The following is a 15,453-nucleotide window of genomic DNA, read 5'->3' on the forward strand; positions in this document are numbered from 1 at the left end:
TCAGCCCTGGAGCGTTGGCAGCCAGTCCAGCTTTTGAGCTGGGTAAAGAGGAGCTGGTTTGGGAGAAGATCAACGAACTCCTCTCCACCATCGGAGGAAGAAGAAGAAGACTAAGCCACCATCAAGAAGACTGTTCAAAGCCGGCGTCCCACCCCGGGGTTAAAACTTCGGGAGATCATCGACCAACCCTGGGCCGTTGACGAAAACGAAAGACCCTCTCCCGGCTCGGGAGAAGAGACAAAATAAAACGACAGAACCAGCCGGTGTCCAGCCGCCCCCGACCCCCACCTCAGGAGAGAGGTGTGGCGCAGCTCGCTGGGGCTCCACGATCCACAAGGAGATGGGACGCCTGAAGGGATCAAAACCCAGACTTGTTTTCAAAACCTGGTACTTCCTAGTTGGATTGGTGAGCATGTTTCTGGCCCTTCACAATCAGATCTAGATAGGTTTAAGGGGGTGGACTTAAGGGTACAATTAACATGAGTTGTTGTCCCTCGATGTTCCATGTGTTTCCTTATTTCATGATTTTTGTAGAGTATAAGATGCCTTGTATTTGCCTTAGTTAGTATTGTGTCGTTATGATTTGTTTCTTTTTCCCTCCCATGTACTCTCTTATCTGCTTGCATTTGATTTATTTTTCCTTATGCAATAAAATTTCATTTAGTTTCATCAAACTTGGTCTACAAGAGTTTTCTCTACATTGTAGTTCCTGCCCCAAAGTCCAGAGTATAGAATCTAAGGGGTGAGTGGGTCGAACTACTCAAGGTTTTACTGTGCAAGAGAAAGAGGCCTCTAGAGAGAGAAACCTCTGCGATCTAAAACCCCTGACAGAACATGGCGACCGCGGCAGGACTCTGGCAGCAGGATTGCAATGTAATAGATCCAAGTTTGAATGGTCGAAATGCAGTGGATGAGAGGATAGCGGATTATGACTTTGGCAAGGTAAATCTCACTAAGCAGTGGATTTCCGATCTCTTACTGGATGGGCGTCCGGTGGACGCAGCCATCAGGTGGACAGAGAGCAAAGAGCATAAGAAGTCAGTGGAGAAGGCAGTGTGGCTGATGTGTTACAAGAAGCAGGTCCAGATCTTGGACCGGGTCATTGCAGCACAGGCAGCCAGGATCACAACCCAGGCAGCAGAGATAGAGGAAAAGGCCATGGGTGGGGACAAACACATCACAGCGCTTCACGCGCTGAATCAGGAACGCCAAGTGGTAGTTAGTCAACATCAGGCTAGGATAGAGTACCTGGAGTGCCAGGTTACTGAGGCAAAGATCAATGAAACGAGGATACGGGAGAAAAATGCCCGCCTCGCACAACAGCTAAGAGCGCAGGAGGAGAGAGTAGTGGAGGTTAAGGCAGCTTACAAGCTAGCCCTCGAGCACGGGTTTGAGAGCACAGACCACGGCCCCTGCCAAAAGACCATAGAGGACCTAAGAACGGCCCTGGTTAAGGCAAAAGGCATGGTGTGTCTCATCAGCCTGAAAGCCAGTCACATGGACTTTTTAAAGGAATCAAAACAGCCAATTCCAGCTGAGGTAGTTGTGGTGCCAGCCACCGAGCCCTCAGCACCGCCGAGCTATAGTGAGACTTGGCTGGAAAAACAGGGGGTCGTAAAAGAGGAGGGAGCCGAGGTGGAATGTGAGAAAGAACAACCACTGGTAGCAAAGCCGGGACCGGCACCAATGTGTCCCGCTCGGCACCAGAGGTTTGGTCCCAACGCCACCAATGGCAATGTCGGACCCCACCAGAACCAGCTCGTGGTGCTCTACGCTGCCCCGCAATTAAGGTCCATGGTGAGCCACCTCACACGACTCACAGTAAAGGAAGCTCCCTCGATTCATTTCAGGGAAATAGAGGAAACAGCAGCCATTAATGACTGTGATGAACAGGAACAGGTGAAACTGTTGCTTTTCTCCCTGGATTGCACAATCCTTCAGTGCCTCTCAGATGAGAGTAAGAGGGGACGGAAAGGGTATGCAGATCTCAGGGAGGAAGTTTTAGAAGTGATGGGAGTGGACGACGGTAGTCCGTTCGACCACGTAGAAGGGACCGTGCAGCTATCTGGAGAACCCCCACGGGTTTTCGCAGAAAGGCTGTGGCCAGTGTATCGACGCAGCTGTCCAGGTATGCCTGAACGGGCTGCAATGAGTGACGAACAGCGGGTTAATTGGCTCCATTGCTTGGTTACCAACAGCTTGCCAGAGATACGGGCCCTAGCCAGGTCTTGGTTTGATCCCCAAGGTCCGGAGGAGACGGTGCTCCGTCAGCTAAATGTTGCGTACAAGAATTGTAGAGGTCAGGAAACACCTCCCCAGAAGGGAAAGGTGCATGAGGCAAAACCCGCAGCCCCAAGCAAGGAGTGGCGTCAGGAGGGGAATCGCCCTGTCCAAGCCAAGCTCAATTGCTACGGGTGTGGGAAGCATGGACATTGGCGCAAGGACTGTAGAAATCCGTGGAAGGATAATAAAGGGAAATTTCCCGCAGCCCAAGCCCAAGCCCAGACTGCCGCCCCAGCACCAGCCCAAACCCAAGCCGTAGCTCCTGCCCCAGCACAAGGAGCTGGTGCAGTTATGAATCCCGCTGCGATTGAATCAATCATAGAGACAATGCGGTCTCTGATGATTTCACAGGGGAAAATAGCTGTCACCACCGGTCTTGTCGTGCCCAAAACCCCGACCGTTGTGCCCAAATGACTAGAGTCGGTGCAGCCCGTCTACCTGTGTGCGCTGTGATACGATGTATGGAGACGACCCCTCGTGGAGATGGAAGTGGAGGAGGTAAAAGGGACCTATCTGTTGGATACGGGAGCATCGTGCACCGTAATCCACGCAGATAACCCCACCACCTCGCCTCTGTCCACCAGGGTCCCATACCTCCTGTCGGGCTTCATGGGCGAAGAACAGGCTGGCGCACATTCCCTTCCCCTCTCCATTCGTTTAGGACCACTCCACACCACGTGGAAGTGTACACTAATGAAGTGGGAGGTGGGAGGTGGAACGGGAGTCCTGGGGTCAGATTTCTTGGTGGCCCACGGGATCCACGTGGACCTGAGAAATCATTGTCTCTGGGGAGCGGGTACGAATGTGAAAGAGATAGAGAGTGTTAAGGAAAACCCAACGAAGGCGCGGGTTGGCCGGCGAGAAGTAAAATTCTTGGGTCTAACCCTATGCGCTGGCGAGAGAGCCGTAGACCAGGAGGATAGACCGGAATCGGTGAAAAATCCACCGGTCCACGCCAGTCGCGCAGTAGAGGTGTCCCGACGCAACAAGTGGTTTCACATAAAATGGTGCAAACTGTTTAAACCGGGTGCAAGAGCATCAGCAACCGAAGCCAGGTCTGAGGGTAAAGATCCTCAGCCTGAGGCGTGCGATGAGTCACAGACCACACAAGCTGGCGTTGTAGCCTGCTTGGAAGGAGAAGCTGTCCTCCCGACCTGGGGGGAGGCTTCCCCTATGGCCTGGGACTCGGATGAGGAGGGGCCCGAACAACAAGGTCCCGCCCTTGACACAATTCTGGAGGAGGTGGAGTTGGAGGACGGAAGTCCCGCCCTCGACTCGAACGTGGGGGAGGTAGAAATTGGGGGCGGAGATCCTCCACCTGTAGGGACAGGTGAGGAGGAGTCATCTGCCACTGACCCAAATCCCAAAGGGGCGGAGCCTGAGGGGAGGGAGCCGAAGCCCACAGTCGTGGAAGAGCCACGGGCTGTAAGAGCTAAAGTCCCACCCGAAGGTCCACTCGCCAAGGGAGCCTGCCCAAATCCCAAAGGGGCGGAGCCTGAGGGGAGGGAGCCGAAGCCCACAGTCGTGGAAGAGCCACGGGCTGTGAGAGCTAAGGTCCCACCCGAAGGTCCACTCGCTAAGGGAGCCACGCCCAAAGTACCTTTTCGCAGGTTGACTCGAATGCCTCAGCCAGTAAAACCTTGGCCCAAGTCCCCCGCTCCCAGTAAACGCTGACTTGAGAAATCCTTGACAAAACGCAGTCCCCGATTAACAGCAAAAGGCTGCGGGGAACCCAAGCCACAGGTCACTGCAGCCCCGCCACAGGGAGCGGCGAGCTGCAGTCCAATCAGGGATTCGGCAAGCCGCCCGTGGACGGGCGGCGCTGTACATAAGTTTAAGTTTAAGTTTAAGGTGTGTAAATAGTAAAATGATTAGAGTTTAAGTAGTTTTAAATCTGCCCAGTGTGTGTGTATTTTTGGATCGAGGTCGAAAGACCCGATCATGCTGTCACCTAAGCCAGAATCTCTCGGGAGCCTGGCTATATTGTGTGATCTGTTACAGGAGCCAGAAAAGATGAGAGGGATCCTCGTCGCGTTCATGACGATCGGGTGGAGCTGGGCCTATCGGGGCCACACCAAGGACTCCATGGTTTACGGGTGCTCTTGCAACAGAGGCCCCATCGCGACTGATGGAACCGGCCCACGGGACGCTGAAGAGACTGCCACATACTTCCATGAAGGAAGATGGCCAGGCTGGCTGGGGTCGAACTCTACTGAATACTCCAGCCAGACGGGGTTTGCGTACAGAGAAACATCTCTGATGTGCCCCAGGGTGCGGATCATTCCACCCAGGATCAGCGTCACCGTAGGAAAGAAGATTTGTTTGAACTGTCTGGGACATGTACCTTTGGATCGTTGTTGGTGGCTGCGCAAGTTGAGCAGCACCATGAAGAACTCCACTGTGGAGTGGGAGAGACTGGGTAACAACACCCATCGGACTATTACGGGAACTCAGGGGGGGTTGAGTGTCTGTTGGGACAAATGGTGGGAACCAGATGAGGGGATCTACATCTGTATGTGGGATTCAGAACGTGCTTGCCCCACAGGCGTCTCCATCTTTTTCCAAAGGCAGTGGCAGGATGCTGGACAAGGAATGAGGTGGGACGTCAGCACACGGGCGTGCGGAGTCCCATACTCTCAGATCCCAGTAAACGCCACTGAGCTCATCACCGACCCCGCAAGCCCCTGCCCACAGTTCCGGTAGCAAAAGCCCTCAAGGAAGGGTGCCCCACCACAACAAAGGGACCCGGGAACGGATTGGTATTGGTACCCACAGGTCAGGTACTGTACCAAGGGGTCCACTACACGGTGGCTTCGGTGATTTTAAACCTCACCGAGGTACGATTGCCAGAGTGGTGCCCCAAGGAAACGGAGCAATTATACCAGGTCCTGTTAACAAACATGTTTAAACAGTTTTACGAATTCGACTTTGCCGATGTCGACAGAGCCGAATTGTACACCACACCACATGAGGTCTTGGACAGAGTAGGGAGACAAAGAAGGGGTGCAGTAAATGATATTTTCACAGCTTTTAATACAGGAACTTCCGTCATCAACACACTGGATGACGTGGAGCTGCAAACCCAAATCAATGATTTAAAAACACAGCTAAGAAAGATACTGACTGATGAGAATAAGGTAGTGGGTTCTGAGTTACATGAGGACCAGGCCATGACACTACACTTAAAAGAGATAATAGCTGAGCTGGAGAAACACGCCAAAACGGTAAATGCTCTCATCAGGGAGGATCGGAATGCGTCCGATCAGGCTGCGCAGATGAAGCTTGTGTGCTATACGGGCCGTGGTTACTGGGTGAGGGCTGCAGTAATCTGGAGGATTTAAAGCAAGGTTTAGTCCCCTCCTGGATCAGCAACAAGCACCTCGCAGCCCTCCACCCTTTTGAGAATACATTGAGTCCGTGCCAGCTCAGACTAGCTTCAGAGGCCTACCCAGTCCCAGTGGACTGTGGACAGTCTAATCACACCATTATGGGTATAGTGGTAAGAATGCTGGTGATGGGAAAGACAGCAAAACCCGCCCCGGTATACAGGGTGGAGAACATTGGAGTCATTCAGGGGGGTGCGCACATTCGCTACACAGGGGTCCCACCTTACGTCATTCGATGGGAGCATGCAATGACAGGTACCGACCTCTCGGGGTGCTGGAGCCGGGGAGCACACATCATCCTGTGTCCCCAGCACTTGAATGCCCATTTAAAACCACAGTGCGGGTTCAGAACTGCTGGCGCGAAGCCTATACATTGCACCATGGAGGCAATGGCACAAGGCCATGTGCCCCCGCAGGTGGCATATATAGGAGGTGGGACATACTGTGTCACCACTGCAACGCCCCACTACCAGCATGGACAGCACGGTTGGTGTCCGGTCACTGACAGCAGCTTCTGTTTCAAGCCCAGGGCAGAAGTTCAAGTGGCCCAAGAGCAAATTGTCCCCATCCCTGAACCATCCGCTGTTCACATCACTGTTAAAGAGAATTTCACCGATCTGTAGCGATTCGTTGCACATTTTGGGTATATCATTCCCCCTCTCCCTGAACACCTCACCAAGATATTAAAAGCCGTCGTTGTTTCACAGAAACACTTCTACACACTGGAGCAGAAGACTTTAGAGATAGGGGCAGACATATTGGACATAGTGACCCCACCGTGGTGGGACCTGTTCACTAATATAGAAGTCCCTTCTTGGATTAGGATAGCCTCCCACATTCTTGTAGTGTGCCACGTTGTCATTGTAGTTTATTTACTGTTTGTACACTGTAAAAAGGTAAAATATTCGCAAAAGTACGAGAATAGAGGGGAATGGAGGGAGCATTATGTGCGGGTAGAAGAGACACCCGTTTAGATTTTTTGCTGCTTTGTATAAAGTTAAAGTTTTCCCTCCCTCCTCTGTATTATTTTTGACACGTATTCATGTGCATTGTAATTTTCGTGTGTGTACTTTATTTTATTATTGAAGTTTATTAGATGTGTTGTTATTATTAAAAGATAGTGTGTATGCACCAGGTGATGTAGGGGTATAAGGCCCCCCTCCACGCCTGGAAGTAAGTTCTCAGATTTTAACTCCAAGGTATTGCCATCTGTAGATGCTCAATGTACACTAGTTTTTTTCTGAAATGGGAAATGCATGTGTCGTGGGGTCATAAATAGGTAAATACTGGGGATGGTTTGATCGTGGAAAGTCAGAAAATTTTGCTCACCCAGAATTATGATACTTCAAGCAAGTTACAGTATCATCAGGGGGGAGTGTAGGATTCGCAAAATTGAACTTTATATTATAAAGGGTCGAATGGCAGAAGAGGCCATGATTTTAAAGGCTATTTTTAAAAGAAGCCCAGAAAAAGGGGCATTCAAAATGGCCGCCAGACCCCGTGATCAACTTATTGGGACACTTTAAAATGGTTCCTGCAAATCCTCAGACAGCTTTGTGGATTCAGCCCAAAGTCAGTTCTGGAAGCCGTTTCTGAGAGAATGAAACGAGACCCCCACATATACATATGGATTAGATGCAGATCCAGTCAAGATCGGCCTGGAGACAGAGGCCATCTAAATGTTGACCCAGACAAAAGGGGACAATTTCATATTCATGAGAACAGCACCAAGGACTAGATAACGAGATCAGCAGGACATTAAAAACAATGAAGGTCATTCCAGACCAGAGATGGGCCTTTACCGGCCATCTAAAATATTTTAAAATATAATAACTACCCCGCTGTGCTCCCAGCCCGCCAGAAGTTAAACAAAGACTAACCTGATTTGGGGCGGGAAGTGGAAGCTTCTGAAGGAAAAGTATAATTGGAAGAGTAGTTGAGTTGCAGTTGAGCAGTTGAATTCGGCAGTGGTTGAGTTGAGTCGAGTTGAGTTGGAGTGGAGTCGGAGCTTCTTTGGAGTGGTGGGGTGAGTCTCAGCTTTTCGAGCTCAGCCCTGGAGCATTGGCAGCCGGTCCAGCTTTTGAGCTGGGTAAAGAGGAGCTGGTTTGGGAGAAGATCAACGAACTCCTCTCCACCATCGGAGGAAGAAGAAGAAGACTAAGCCGCCATCAAGAAGACAATTCGAAGCCGGCGTCCCGCCCCGGGGTTAAAACTTCGGGAGAGCATCAACCAACCCTGGGCCATTGACAAAAACAAGAGGCCCTCTCCCGGCTTGGGAGAAGTGACAAAATAAAACGACAGAACCAGCCGGTGTCCAGCCGCCCCCGACTCCTACCTCAGGAGAGAGGTGTGGCGTAGCTCGCTGGGGCTCCACGATCCACGAGGAGACGGGATGCCTGAAGGGATCAAAACCCAGACTTGTTTTCAAAACCTGGTACTTCCTAGTTGGATTGGTGAGCATGTTTCTGGCCTTTCACAATCAGATCTAGATAGGTTTAAGGGGGTGGACTTAAGGGTACAATTAACATGAGTTATTGTCCCTCGATGTTCCATGTGTTTCCTTATTTCATGATGATTTTTGTAGAGTATAAGATGCCTGTATTTGCCTTAGTTAGTGTTGTGTCGTTATGATTTGTTTGTGTTTTTCCCTCCCATGTACTCTCTTATCTGCTTGCATTTGATTTATTTTTCCTTATGCAATAAAATTTCATTTCGTTTCATCAAACTTGGTCTACAAGAGTTTTCTCTACATTTAGTTCCTGCCCCAAAGTCCAGAGTATAGAATCTAAGGGGCGAGTGGGTCGAACCACTCAAGGTTTTACTGTGCAAGAGAGAGAGGCCGCTAGAGAAAGAAACCTCTGCGATCTAAAACCCCTCACACAATGACAACTCAAGGTTCCTTTTCTGTACTACTAACCATCTCCATATACTCCTCTCTCTACCCCCTTCATTTCACCTCTAACAACAATTGTGAGGAGCTCATGGACTTATTTATCACCAATATCACGATAGAGACCATCTGTTCAAATGCCTCTGCTTCTACCCTCCCTTCCCCTTCAGCACCAAACTAAAGGTCCCCCCAGGCCTCCTCTGCCAAAGCTCTGAACCCCATCTCTCTCTCTAGTTTCTCTCCCATCTCCCCCATCCTGTCTGAGCTCATCTTGTTCATGAAACATACCTCCTGCTCCCCTGACTCCATTACCACAAAACTCTTGATCACCCATGCTAGCTGACATTGTAAATTGTTCCCTCACCTTCCCTTCCCGATGACCTCCTTCCCTTTCAAAATTGCCGTCATTACCTCCTCATCAAAAACCCACTCTGGAGCCCTCTGACCTTGCAAACTATCGCCCCATCTCCTACTTCCTTTTCTTATCCAAAGTCTTCAATGTATTGCCACTTCCCAGATCAATGTCCATCTCTCCAGCAACTCCATTTGATTTGCTCCAAGCAATTTCTGCCCTGCCCATGGACCGGAATGGCTCTAACCAAAGTCAGAAAGGACATTCTCTATGGCTGGTGACTGTGGTATATTATACCTCTGTCCTCCACAACCTCTCTGCAGCCTTCACATGATTGACTATACCATTTCCCTCCAACACTTCTTCTCAGTGATATTGCCCTTGGGTAGTTCCACTTTTACCTATCTGATTGTAGCCAGAGCATCTCCTGCAATAGCATCTCTTCCTGCCCCTACATCATCACCTTCGGAGTTCCCATTCCCCAGTGCCTCAGATTTAAATTCTCATCCTTGTGTTTAAATCCCTCCATGTGCTCGCGCCTCCCTGTTACTGTAACCTGCTGCAGTGCTATAACCTAGGCCCCATACTCTGAATTTACTTCCTAATCTCTCCGCCTCACCACCTCCCTCCCCTCCTTGCAGGTTGTTGTTGTACTATTAGTAGTAGTATTTCTTCTTGTTGTTAATCCGAGTGTTGGGAGGAGGTACCAGTAGTTTTTAGTTTTATTGAAATGTTTTGAAAGTTGAGAAGTTTTTAAAGTGTGTGGCTGAAATCTTTGAAATGCTGTGGAGTATGTGATAGATATGGATAAATTGGAGCAGTGTAAATTCCAGATTGCTGGAGCTGCACATCTGGAGGTGTTGTTAGTCAGTTGAAGAGCAGCAACTATCACATAATATGATAGAATTCTTCATTAAGATGGAGAGTGAAGTATTTGACTCAGAGATTAGGGTCCTGAATTTAAATAAAGGAAACTACAATGGTATGAGGTGCGAGTTGGGTAGGATGGATTGGGGAACGTTACTTAAAGGGTTGACGGTGGATAGGCAATGGCAAACATTTAAAGATCACATGGATGAACTACAGAATTTGTTCATCCCTGCTTGGCATAAAAATAAAACAAAAAAGGTGACTGAACCGTGGCTAACAAGGGAAATTAGGGATAGCATAAGATCCAAGGAATTGGCCAGAAAAAGCAGCAAACCTGAGGATTGGGAGCAGTTTAGGATTCAGCAAAGGAGGACAAAGGGATAAATTAAGAGGGGGAAAATAGAATATGAGAGTAAGCTTGTAGGGAACATAAAAACTGACTGTAAAAGCTTCTATAGATATGTGAAGAGAAAAAAGATTGGTGAAGTTAAGCGTAGGTCCCTTGCAGTCAGAATCAGGGGAATTTATAATGGGGAACAAAGAAATGGCAGGCCAATTAAATACATACTTTGGTTCTGTCTTCACAAAGGAGGACACAAATAACCTCCCAGAGATGTCGGGGAACATAGGGTCTAATGAGAGGGAGGAACTGAATGAAATCAGTATTTGTAGGGAAATGGTGTTAAGGAAATTGACGGGATTGAAGGCTGATAAAACCCCAGGGCCTGATAATCTACATCCTAGGGTACTTAAGGAAGTGGCCCTAGAAATAGTAGATGCATTGCTGGTCATCTTCCAAAATTCTATACACTCTGGAACAGTTCCCATGGATTGGAGGGTAGCTAATGTTACCCCGCTATTCAAAAAAGGTGGTAGAGAGAAAATGGGGAATGATAGACCGGTAAGCCTGACATCGGTAGTGGGGAAAATGCTAGAGTCCATTATAAAAGATGTAATAGCAGAGCACTTGGAAAACAATGACAGGATCGGACAAAGTCAACATGGATTTACAAAAGGTAAATCGTGCTTGACTAAGCTACTGGAATTTTTTGAGGATGTAACTGTTAGAATAGATAAGGGAGAACCAGTGGATGTGGTATATTTGGACTTTCAGGAGGCTTTCGATGAGGTCCCGCATAAAAGATTAGTGTGCAAAGTTAAAGCACAAGGGACTGGGGGCAAGGTACTGACTTGGATAGAGAACTGGTTGGCAGACAGGAAGCAAAGAGTTGGAATAAACGGGTCTTTTTCCAAGTGGCAGGCAGTGACTAGTGGGGTACCGCAGGGATCACTGCTAGGACCCCAGCTATTCACAATATATATTAATGATCTAGACGAGGGAACTAGATGTAATATCTCCAAGTTTGCAGATGACACAAAGCTGAGTGGGCGTGTGTACTGGGAGGAGGATGGCGAGAAACTCCAATATGATTTGGACAGGTTGGGTGGCATCTTCTATGTTTCTACATTTCTACATGGGCGGGACAATAATGGCTCATGTTGCCCTATGTTCAACTTATATTTCCTTCTTTCATCAGTGTCACCAACAGGCTTAAATTTTCTTCCTCTATGAACAGTTAATTTCAGAGGGCTACTATGAGAAAGATAAGGCACCATTTGAAAAGCTTTATTTATCAGTGCGAAAGAAACAGCCTGTGAAGGGATAAGCAATATACCTATGCAGAAAAATACACCATTCTATAAAATAATTCTGACTTTATTAAAACATGACATACTAGGTCTGGAAATTTGGAAGCCTCAACAATGGAGAAGCTGTGAACAGCATTCAGGCTATTGAGATAAGATAAGTTGTTGACACTGAATCAATAGCCTTGTTGAAACAGGAGGTTGGAGGTTCCTGATAGTCTGAAGCTTTGGAAAGAACACAATGGTACACCCTGTTAAGGTGTCTTAAATTACACTTTGGAAAGAAACACAGAAAATTAAAGAAACATATGCCTTCATAAAAATGACATCAAATGAAACACGGGAGACACGATTTTGTGTTGCAACCAGCTGAGGTGGCTTAAGAATTGCATAGAAGATGTTGGGAAGAATGACATCAAATAGATACACCTGCTCCACACTGTTTTTTATGATAAGCTTTGAACACATAAGGGTAGAGAGATAGGGGGAAAAATTCGGTATCGCCCCATTTGGGGCGCTGTTATCGGCCGTGCGCAAAGTTCAGCGCCTTGCGCTAATTATCGTCTCCGACAGCAAACCTGGCTTTTATCGCCCCTGGAGGTGATTGGAGCACTAAATCAGGTGCTTCACACCTGTCTTAAGGCACAAATGCCGAGGAGTGAGGCACTACCTCAGAGTGCTGGCGAAGCAAGGAAGGGCAAATCAAAATAAACCTGCAAAGTGCTGCTCAGTTCTCAAAACTCCTTCACACAGTGTTGAATCTCTCCAGAAGTCTCTCTCTCTCTGACGGCGTGGTGCAAAAATGTCACCGACAAAAAAAGGCAGGAAGTGGTTGCCTTTAAATAGTGCTCCCCTAGTCCCTTTCTGACATCATAACACTCCTCTCAACCTGTCGTTGCTAGCGGCAGGCGGTAAGGCAGGGGGCGCCACTCAATATCAGGTCCGGGGCGCTAATGGGGCGTTGCGCACTCGAATGACGTCACAATCTACACACAGGAAATTTACTCAAACTCTCTGTATTTTTTGACGAATGTAAGCTAATGTCAAAATCGCTGTGAGCTGACCTTGCAAAAGGGTACAGGGTGAAGTCAAAGGTTCTGCAGGATTGTGGAGACAGGGTTGAGTATTCCTTCTTGAATTTCACTTTAACCACTGACCGACACTCCAGTGTTAGTAATGAAAATTTGAAAAGAGATGAGGTAAAGCATTAAGCAGTGACTTGGTGACATCAAGCTTGAGTTTTCAAAGCCCAAAGTTTGTAGGAAGAAGGAAGGAGAAAAAGTAATGTTCAGGAGAGTTATAAAAGTGAGACAGAAAGGAAAAGGAGGTAGTAAAGAAAGGTCTGGCAACCATCACAATATTTTTGGGGATTTAGCAGTGTCAATGAGAGATGACAGTGGTGCTAGCCCAAGTGGTGCAGGAAGAGCAGTTTCATGTTGGCAATGCACTTATCAAAAGAATCACTGGGGGAACTCACGAAAGCAAGCATTTCAATCAGTTACATGTGGGTTTTGGTCTTATCTTGGCTTATGGTGATAAGCAGTAAAACATGACTAATTGTGGTGAAGACTATTTTAGACTATTATTGTTTGCTGCTGCAGAGAGTAACTGCAGAGATGTAATTACAGGCAGTAACTACAAAGCCAGAGCAAAATAATCTACATATAAGAAAAGTATGTTTCCCTATTTTATTAGAAATTAGGATCTCTTATTTTCCTCCTGTTTTGGAGGTCACACAATATGGTAAGGAATTAAACAAATTTCCTCTTTGTATCAGTGACAGCTTGAAGAATTTGCAGAATTATATCTGATAAAGGTCATTAGAGATCGACCCAACCAACAATGTACCTTCGACCTTGACCACAAAACAACAACCCTTGCAGCTGTCTGACAATTTCCAATTGTGGCAAGAAACACCAGTGGAAATAAAAGTCATATTGCAATATGTATGACTTGTGACCTGACCATAACCCACCCATAATTTTTCTGATGATGAGTAGGTGTCACCAGTATTAACATCATTCATATCACTCGATTGGCAGCAATATATTTTCCAACCTTTATGCTCAGTTAATAACACTCTCATCTCTGACTCAGAAGGTTGCTGGTTCACACTCCACTCTGGGACCTGAACACATAATCCCTAATTCTTTAGTCAATCCTGGTACTCAACTATTTCCCCCAGTCCAAAGCACTGTTCCCAACTTCGCTCTTTATATCCTCCCAAGTGCAACTTTCAATTTCAGCTTCCTTTTTTTCTCCCATTCATTTCCCCCTTTTCTCTTCTCTACAATGCTGTCCATTTCTTCCTTCCCTTTCCCCTTTATTGCCATTCATTCCCTCCTTCCCTTTCCCTCAGCATCACTATTAAAGGAAACCTGCTGCTTTGAAGAATTCTTGCTCCTGAATACTATAGGTGGCAATTCCTTGAGAAATAAAGGGGTGAGGGAAGGGGATAGAAGCCGAAAACAGTGCTTTGGGGAAGGGCAAGAAAGGAGAAGCTGGGTGCGATACTTAGGGGTTAGGAAGCACAGCAGCAGCATTAGTGGATTGGGAGTGGGGAGGAAGAGAGCCAGCCTTAAGAGAGGGATGAGCGGGAAGAGTTCCAACATGAAGTTGGGGAGGGGAAGAATTATAGTTTGAACTGAGGGCGACAAACAACACCCATATGAATTGATTATGGGAAAGTACCAGCTTGAATTGGAGGAGGAGAAGAGTGACCGAGAGAAGAATACAATCTTGAACTTGTTTAGAAGAGGAGAAGAATACCAGGAGATGGGGAAAGGTGGAGGACGAATGCCCAGTTGAATCGAGGAGGGAGGAGATGAGTCCCAAGTTGAACTGAGCCTGACAAAATGTTAGTTTTGGGGTCTGTGTCAGCTTTTCTGAAGCTGATCAACTTTTTGTGATTTTCTAGGTTGGCATGTAGGGAGGAATTCAGCTCACCCTTGCCTGGCTTAGGATTTCTCTTGGCATAACTAATTTCTGATCCCTGCTAAAGAAATTTAAAAAATATTAACTCATAAATAAAAACTATGAAAAATAAAACATTTTATGATTATATATTTTTATAAACACGTCCTCTTGAAAAACAACAGCACTGGCACCTAATAGTGACATGAGGCAAATATCAACCTACTTGGTAGTTCCTTTGAAACCTCAGTTTAACAGCACGTTAAACTGCTATTTGATGTGGTGTTAATTCATACAGACTGAGTCTGTGCCCTTGTCATCGCTGAGCCAAGAGGCTGGTAACTGGAGGCACAATTATCCTCAATGTCCTTGCCAAGCAAAGGACAAACAATCTGCCAGGATTTCCACTCCTGATTAATTTCCAACGTCTCTGTTGAAAAATAACCGTCCAACACTCACTGTCAAAGCTTCCACAAGAAGAATGGTCACTGCGTAAAGTGCCAGACAACTACCAGTACTCAGCTCAAGTTACCACCTTCAGGACATGAAGGGGGGAAATTGAAAAGAAAAAATTCTCTCTGCCATGACGCAGTGTGTCGATGCTGTGTGTTGAAATACCAATGAACTGTGCCACAGGATGGAGGGAAACATATTCCAGACACTATTTTGCCGAGCTCATTATCTCAGCCACACTGTGCAGGCAGGCACCTTAGTGAAAGCAGGGCAACTCCTTACAGGCACTCATCACTGCCTTATTGTCTGGAAGAGATTAATGATGAATACCAGGGATGGTGCTAATGATCAAGGACCATTTAACATAGATTTAAAAATGGCACTCTATAACAACACCCTTGGAAGTTTAATTTGCTGTGCGGTTTAGACTCAACCAGTGGTAGGGAAGAAGTTTTGCTGCAGCAAGTTTCGGAGGCTGACATAAGAACATAAAAAATAGGAGCAGGAATAGGCCACTTGGCCCCTTGAGCCTGCTCCGCCATTCAATAAGATCATGGCTGATCTCGGGCTCAAAGCCACTTCCCAGCCAGCTCCCCATAACCCTTCACTCCCTTATCTTGCAAAAATCTGTCTATCTCCACCTTAAATGTATTTAATGA

The sequence above is a fragment of the Somniosus microcephalus genome, chromosome 2 (assembly GCF_052327205.1).
Source record: "Somniosus microcephalus isolate GS21.2 chromosome 2, FLI_Smic_1.0, whole genome shotgun sequence".
NCBI classification, from domain to species: Eukaryota; Metazoa; Chordata; class Chondrichthyes; order Squaliformes; family Somniosidae; genus Somniosus; species Somniosus microcephalus.